We start from the raw sequence: 6,776 nt of genomic DNA on the forward strand, positions 1-6,776 counted from the left end.
ATATGTAATACGTGGCAATTATCAAAATTAAAGTTCGTAAGCCAGGTTTCAGACTATTTAATGAGAGTGTCTTTTGCAAAAAATTTAGTATCATCTGCAAATTTTGACAATTTAATTATGATCCCTTCATATTTTAGAGATTTTGGTGAAACTTTTGCTGTTGCCTTGGACATATCAAAAGTTTTTGATGGAGTCTGGAACAAAGCTTTGATTTCCAACCTACCCTCCTGTGACTTCTCTCTTTCTCTCTGTAACTTCATCTCGTTTCCCTTCTGATCGTTCTATTGCTACTGTTGTAGATGGTCACTGTTCTTCCCCTAAATCTATTAGCAGTGGTGTTCCTCAGGGTTCTGTTCTGTCACCTACTCTCTTACTATTAAACAATCCACGCAGGGAAGCCACAAACCGCCTGACTTCTGATCTCTCCAAATTTCTGATTTAGGCAGAGCAAACTTTGTATTGTTCAATGCCTCAAAAACTCAATTCCTTCATCTATCAACTCGACACAAACTTCCTGACAACTATTCCCTTTTCTTCAATGACACGCAATTGTGCCCCACTTCTACACTGAACATTCTCCGTTTGTCCTTTACTTATAATCTACACTAAAAACTTCACATCTCATCTCTAACTAAAACAGCTTCTATGAAGTTAGGCGTTCTGAAATGTCTCTGCCAGTTTTTTCTTACCCCCTCAGCTGTTAACTCTGTGCAGGGGCCTTATCCGCCCATATATGGAGTATGCTTCACATATATGGGGGTTTCACTCATACCGCTCTTTTAGACAGGGTGGAATCAAAACCTTTTCGTCTTATCAAATCCTCTTCTCTATTTGACTGTCTTCAGCCTCTTTCTCATTGCCGCAGTGTTGCATCTCTTGCTATCTTCTACCGCTATTTTCATGCTAACTGCTCTCCTGATCTTGCTAACTGCATGTCTCCCCTCCTTCCGCGGCCTCGCTGCACAAGACTTTCTTCTTTCTCTCATTCCTATTCTGTCCACCTCACTAATGCAAGAATTAACCAGTATTCTCAATCATTCATCCCTTTATCTGGTAAACTCTGGAACTCCCTGCCTGCTTCTGTATTTCCTCCTTCCTATGACTTGAACTCTTTCATCAAGAGGGAGGTTTCAAGATACTTATCCTTCAGTTTTCGATTGGACGTCTTGACGTCTCTTTTGGGAATGGCGGCTAAGTAGGATTTTTTCTTTCCGGTTTTGTTTCCCTTGGCCAGTGATCCTCTTGCGTAAAAAAAGAAAAAAAAATCTGTCATTGATATATATTATGAAGAGGATCAGTCCTAAGACTGATCCTTGAGGACCGTCACTACTTACATTGATGCAGTTTGAAGAATTACTGTTATTTACTGTTTGCGGTGTGTCAGCCAATCCTGTACCCACGCAGCGAGGTCACCTGATATGCCGTGAGCTTTAACTTTATGTAGGAGGCGCTTATGAGGAATTCTAACAAATGCTTGTTTGCAAACCAAAATATTCCATATGTACTGGCCTGGTATTATACACATTACACACGTCGTGAAAAAAAGTCCAGTAAATTTGTCAAACATGAACGTTTATTTCTAAATCCATGTTGAGTGACTTTTATGACATGGTAACTTTCCCGGAATTGTACTGCTTTATCCCCTGCCAGTGATTCCATAAGCTTACCCACTACAAATGTCAGGCTGATGGGACGGTAATTATGAGGTTGAGATTTATCACCTTTTTAAAGATAGTGTAACATTAGCTAGTTTCCATTCGTCCGGGACTTGTCGAGTGTTTAATGATTTGTTGAATAATATGAATAGAGGCTTGGCGAGTTCATTTTTAGCCTCCAATATTCGCAGGGAAATTTTATCCAGTCCTGGTGTTCTGTTCATTTTAATTTAGTAATCGTGTCTGAGATTTCTTTTTCCTGGAAAGTACACGTGCTCCAAAATGCGTTGTTATTTAGGGTCTGAGTGGGTGGTAGATATTCAGAATGGTTTTCTTTAGTGAATGTGGATGCAAAGTAGTCGTTTAGATTCTCAGCCATTTGGATTTCATTGTCAGTGTGTTTGCCATTTTCAAAACAAGAGGGCCAATTGTAGAGTTTTTTTTTTTTAGGAGGAGGAGGAGGAGGAGGAGAATAGAGTAGAATAGAGTAGACAAGGGAAGAAAAGAGAAGAGAAGATGAAAGGAGAAGAGAGGAGAGGAGAGGAGAGGAGAGAAAGAAAGAAGGATAGAAAGTAAGAGAGAGAGAGAGAGAGAGAGAGAGAGAGAGAGAGAGAGAGAGAGAGAGAGAGAGAGAGAGAGAGAGAGAGAGAGAGAGAGGTCATAGTAGAAACAGTAGTAGAAGAAATACTTTTAATAATTTCTGGAGCTGTAATTTTTTTTTATATCCCTAGTTTTTTCCTCTGCGCATCATACGAGCATCTTCAGCTCGACTTGTGATAGTATACTTACAATATTTATGGAGAAGAGAAAGAGATTATGAGAAGAAAGCGAGCATCACGGTAATGCATTCTGATTCCTTAAGAGTCACCCGTCACAGTGGTGCTGATAATTTGAATGAGGGTTTAAACATCTTAGTTGTCTTCCCTTCTTTTGTGTGATTTAAATGTCCCTTATGAGCGGAGACAAAGGCTTTTACTATTTCACTTGTTAGGGGCGCGTGACGGAAGACGGGATATGATAGAGGTATTTTGTAAAGGAGGGATCTGATAGAGGTATTTTGTAAAGGAAGACTAGATTTGATGTATTTTGTAACATAAAACTACTTGAAGTATTTTGTAAAGGAAGACTTGATCTAGAGATATTTCATGGTACGAGGGTGATGCAGCAAGGTCTTCAGGGTCAGTCATCAGAACAGAACAAGAAGTAACAGGTTCAAGCTTTATGGAGATAGATTTCAGAATAGAAAGAAACTGGTCGTTAAATAATTGTGGATGATCGGAATAGTCTCAGTAGTCCAGTTGTTAGTGTCGAGTCAAAAAGAAAATTTTATAGCTTATACATCTGGATGATAGGTAAACATTCTCGTACGTAAGTATATTTTGTACAGGGACTGCCACGTGTAGGCCTATTGGCTTTTTTGTAGCTTTCTTTATGTTGTATGTTGTAACGTTTGTTTGTAGGTGGGGCGGCTCTGCTTTTAATGAGGTATTTTCAAAATCATATCTGCCTGAATTTCACTTCTCACCAGGAATTTTAATGACTTTCCAAGTAGCGGAAGAATTTCCTCTGCAGTCATTCAGCGTCCCTGTGAAGTATTCTTTTTGAGATGGAACAGTGCGGGGCTTGACAAGTTTCTTCTCATCGCTGTATTGTTGCTGCTAATCAGGGTTAAGTTTGTCTCTTTCCACTTCACCTTTTACTGCGTCACGACTGACGCAGGTCATCATTAACCCATGGAGCAACAGGTCTGCCAATTTCCTTACTTACGAAAGGAGCGCATTTATCTAAACATTTAATAAAGGAGCTATTAAAATAATTAGTCTATGTCATAAGTCTCCAATATCTAGTTAAAGTTGTGAGATTCTGCTATACTCGTAAGTAATTCACAAAACGTATGGTTGTGTAAGTGACAGTGACGGAGTTTTAATGAGGGTTGTCGCCTGGGTCTGGCGGTAGCTGCCTTGATGCTGATGAGGACAAGGCCAGCTGTTACCTGAGGAGCAGCACATTTGCTTACAACAGGATCTGGGTTATTAGTAATTAGTAAGTCGAGCAAAGTGCCGATGTGTTGTCACTGTAGCACGCTCATCTGTCATCTGTGTAAGTCAGGGGTTGTATTAACACATTCTTAACTATAGAGATTTGACTCAGCACAACTCTCATGCTAAGAGTTGTGCTTAACTTTCCAAGTCGTGGTGAGTCTAGGTCTTAAATTTAAGAGAGGCCCGGATGTAGCTTAACTTTAAGAGTTACGCTAAGACTAAGTTAACCAAACAAAGATGGCCGCCCGTCGAGTCCGAGCCCGCCACCTCAAGAATTCTCAGCCCCGTAAGGATGTTCTCGATGACCTGAGTGACTGAACTGTTGGACATATACAGACTAGACCTGCAGGAGTGTTATTTGTGACAGATTTGGCGGGAGGTGCCTTGGAGAGCCCCACAGGAAGGAGTGGTGCACTGACGCTAGTAATTAAAGTAGTAATTACGGTGTTGTTTAGCCAGTGGGAAATGCAGCTGTGCAGCAATGATGACCTTGGATCTTCCTGTGTCCTGTTGGCGCGCCTCTTTTACCGTCTTGGTAACAGAGCCCCATGCACCTTTTTTGTGCCGCTGAATGAGTGAAGCCCTTCAGGCTACATCTTTCCTCATGCACTGACTGGACGAGCAAGGAAAGTCTCGCCACTTGTTCAACCGGGTTTGCTCTATTGGCCTTTTCGGCTAGGGGTCATCACCCCCTCCATAGTAAAGAAAAGGACGGGAAAGGAGGCGCTGCTGAGTGGGAGTGGCGGGGCAACGCTCGCTCAAGGACGTAAACACTGAGACAGAATACACACGCCTTGCGCGGGATCTATTTTGCTTATTAATAAACACAAATTTATGGGCTCATATCCTTCCAAAATTTATGACAAATTATCTTTTTTATTACTTATTAAAAAAAAAAAAAATGTAAAAAGATTGCACTATTAACTCAAAGTTGAGAAATATAAGAGTTTACTGTTTTGCTGTTTCACCATTTCATACTGGGGCTTAAGAGTTCGGCTCAACACAACTTTGAGCACGCTTAGGAGATAAGCACAAGTCTAAGCAGAAGGCTGAGACGAACTATGAGAATCTTTGTTAATACGACCCCTGTTGCTCTTAGTGCCACATGCCTTACCTCCCTTAGAAAATAAGGACATGAAAACTCTTCTCCCTCACACAGTTGCCAGAAAACAGGTTGTAAACACTCAAAGGAAATAACAGTTGACTTTGGATGTCTACAGATACATCCAACAACAGTGGGTAGCAGCACACCACTGTCCGCTGTACGCTCACCCACATCACCACGGCCTGGCTGTTAAAGAAAACATTTGCTTTCATTTGACTAATCAGATACATACACACTCCACCACCACGTTCTTCATCACATCTGAATATCTTGTCAGGTACATCAACATATGCATTTAGTGTTTCAGTTAGTAAGCCTCGTCTCCCTTACACAAAATACCATTCTGTCTCATTTATAAGAAGCTTGACTTGAAGGGAGTGAGCCTTGGCGTGTTCAATAACTAGATGTTCCTTCTTTTTTTTTAAGTAGTATCTATCGGCAGTCTTCCTCGCCGTATTCTTAACTATTGCTGTAATAAAATCTGCAAGTATATTGCCTGCGGTTAAACTCTCCCCAATTAAAGCAGCCGACTTTCCTTCGATGTGGTGTTAGTATGACCATTACTATTGGCACTTGTTGGTGTACGGTGTTGTGAATTGTGTGCATTGCCAGTATGGTATGCAGATGTACGGGTAGAGCGCTGTGTGGGAAGTGTGCATCACCACTGGTGTTAGTTGACGGCCAGGATGTGTTTTTAGTGTTACTGTTGTTGTAGGAGGGTGTAAAGATTCGTGTTTGGTAACCTTTGTGTCGCAGGAGTGTTGTGGCTAACTCTGAATGTGTATATCCACGATCGTGTTGGATGGAGAAGTTCAGGGTGTGTGTGTTCTTTGGTGTATGCAGCCGAGGCCTCGAAGTTCTGTGTGTATATTTCTTTGTAAAAACCAAACCTGTGTGAAATGATTTACTGGTGTGTTGAGTGTGCCGGAGCTTGAACTTCATATTAGCTTTGTTACTTTCCCAGTTTTCGCTCAAGATGAACTGAACAGAGCGTCACCGGCACCAAGTCTGAAATATCAATCAGTTTCGATAAAATTGGTGCCATTATCATTGCACCATTTGCTGATATTTTATTCCGATCATGACACTTCACCAGCTGGCAAATACATATATTCGTGGCCTCAGTTTTTCGTTTCAGTTCACTCACCGAAGCTCCGGAACTGTCAAGGGATATTTTTTCAGCTGAGGTGTTTTAATTTACACCACACGAACCTCGTATTAGGAGCCTATATAAGTTTCCCCTCAGTCCAGCACTCCATGAGGCCCACAGAGGCACCTTTTAACGTTCCAATACAAATATTCTTAACTAAAGCAGATGAGTTTGCATTAGGGATGTTTGCGTCACCTGGAAGTGAAATTTTCTTTGGGTTCGCGCGGGGTTAGATCTGATCTGTGGATTAAGAAAGTCTGGTATAATCATTTACCTTTTCCTCTAGGTCACTAATTCGTCCAATTACTTTCCTTATCGTACTATATGCTACTTTTAATTCATCACTCAACACTTCTATTTCCACGCCTTTTATTTGCAATGTAAGTAATTCTATCTGTCTTGTTTTAAACTTTTAACTCAGCACTCCGCGTCCCTGCTGCGTCCCTGGTGTTTCTTGCCGCTGCTGATCACGGTTTTGTTCCTCTTTGTTTGTGATCGACTGTGGTGGTTCATCGCGGCGGAGGGACCGTGACGCGAGGAGTTTTTTGCGGTAACTTACTCGGGTTCATTTCTGGATTGTTCTCGATGTGCGTGGCTGGATGTGTGAGGTGTGGCGATGTTTTGTGCAATTGAGGTTATCTTTCTTAAGGCTATTGTGGATAATGATGGTAATGATGATGATTTGAAGAAGGTGGCTGAGATGATGATGGTGATGGTGGTAGTGGTGGTGATAGCAACAATAATGATAGTGACCTTTTTTTTGGTCGCTGATTTCAGGTTCAGTGACTCTCGGAGGTCAGATTAAAGTCCTCACAAGTATTCCA

This window comes from Scylla paramamosain, chromosome 34 (genome assembly GCF_035594125.1).
Source record: "Scylla paramamosain isolate STU-SP2022 chromosome 34, ASM3559412v1, whole genome shotgun sequence".
NCBI lineage: Eukaryota > Metazoa > Arthropoda > Malacostraca > Decapoda > Portunidae > Scylla > Scylla paramamosain.